The following is a 1,712-nucleotide window of genomic DNA, read 5'->3' on the forward strand; positions in this document are numbered from 1 at the left end:
ATCCTTTCTCTGGTCTCCAGGTTTAAGTGGAATGGCGTTGCGGTTGCCATTGTTGGATACCTCCTACGTTTGTGCTTCTGCTCGTCTGGTGCCTAGCTCAACTCTAGGTAGCTCAAATCTACCGAAAAACAGCTCAACAGCGTCTCGTCTCCCTGCTTGATTACCACAATTCAGTTCGAAAGCAAAATCAGGTCAAGATCACCCTGCATAGTAGGAAACAATTGCAAATTGAACAGAATTCCATTGAAACATAAATAGGTTATGACTTCACCAAAGAAACATTAGGAAGGGAAACATGAATGTTATATATCTTGAGATGAACCGCTTCATCCATGAATAAACTCCAATATATTATTATTGCTCGTATCTCGCACTTATTACAGAAAGAAAACAAGAAAGTACTATGGTCTCGCAGGTAAAAAATATCAGCAAACATTTCTCTATTGCTAATTACAATGGCTATAAAATTAGTTAATACGGATTAACACTCATAAATAATCTAGAATGTACGGCGCATCGTCCTTTCATTTCCCCTGCTTGATAAAAAAATGAACCAAGCTTATCTTCTTGTTATATATGCCTTGGTGGAGCTCAAAGAGTCATGTCTGTATCAGGAAAGAATAACAACTAATACCACCGCTGAAGCAATACCTTAAGATAGGCACAGTAGCAGCCTGGGCATCTGCAGGAGTTCCTTCTGCTTGGACTTTCTTCCAACTCATGTACCCTTAGTCAGTCGTAGGCACTACCTATGCAATTCTGAATTTGCATCACTCATTTGAATCTACCTTCACCAGTACCTCAAAATCATAAATTTGTGAATTCATCACATATACAGTGCAGAAAACTATCTAATAAAAAACCATATTTGCTGCACCATCATGCCATTGGGTTCTAGTAGTGCAACAGTACTGGTAGTCGCATTAGTAGGCTCAGCGCATGTTTGATTTACGCCGTGTCATTCACTTTGAACGGAATAATTTCTGTGCTGCAAGATGTACTTGTGAATCAATGTATTGCTCACCGTACCCACAATCCACAATAAAAGAAGCTGGGATCAGACACTTACTTTTGGCGTATTATATTCATCTCTAGAGTGGAGACACTGATGTACCATCTGGTAACTAATGACAACCTGAATGCAAGCATACCTACAGCGAAGGCAACTTAATACATTGTGTACTGATAATTATCAGGAATCAGCTGTAGCATTTCTTAGTTAAGAGTGAATATGTCATACCCAGAAAGTTACTGTGCGGATGCATTCCAAAGTCCAGCAGCATCAAAAGCATGAGCATATACATGAAGCACACACAAATGAGCTGGCCCAAGGTTAACAGAGAAAATTACTGGAAAAAGGTACGGACAAAAGGACACACAGGGCAATATAAAGCTTTTAGCAGAAAGACACTACTTGAACAATTGGTGCATGAAAAGATCAATAATATCTCTAGAACAAATATGGAATCTGGTAGCATTCATTCGGTATAATCTGAACATCAGAAATTACAGAAAGTGAAGTATTCTTTCAACATCAATACCAAACATCCATTGTACCAAACCAAATCAAATTTGGTAAGCTGCAATCCATCAGTAGCAAGCTGAGCCTCTTTGCATCAAGAAGACATATGACAAAAGGGATATGTGAAAGAAGGACTTGTGCTTGGGACGAAACACGCGTATAACCTTTGATGATTAATCATCAACAAACA

At 38.8% G+C, this 1,712-nt stretch overlaps 1 long non-coding RNA gene across 2 annotated transcripts; it reads right to left on the reverse strand.

Moving 5' to 3' along the window:
* Window positions 1-3: 3 nt before the first annotated feature.
* LOC123177754 (uncharacterized) lies at window positions 4-1,705 on the reverse strand. Of its 2 annotated transcripts, none has more exons than XR_006489106.1 (4): window positions 1,241-1,705; window positions 1,070-1,151; window positions 652-988; window positions 4-152 (listed from the first exon to the last, which is right to left on the reverse strand). It is a non-coding gene; the product is annotated as an uncharacterized lncRNA (long non-coding RNA). The 2 variants fall into 2 exon arrangements; XR_006489105.1 differs by having other exon boundaries at window positions 10-203.
* Between the last annotated feature and the right edge of the window lie 7 nt (window positions 1,706-1,712).

Source organism: Triticum aestivum, unplaced genomic scaffold (assembly GCF_018294505.1).
Source record: "Triticum aestivum cultivar Chinese Spring unplaced genomic scaffold, IWGSC CS RefSeq v2.1 scaffold159588, whole genome shotgun sequence".
Classification (NCBI taxonomy): domain Eukaryota; kingdom Viridiplantae; phylum Streptophyta; class Magnoliopsida; order Poales; family Poaceae; genus Triticum; species Triticum aestivum.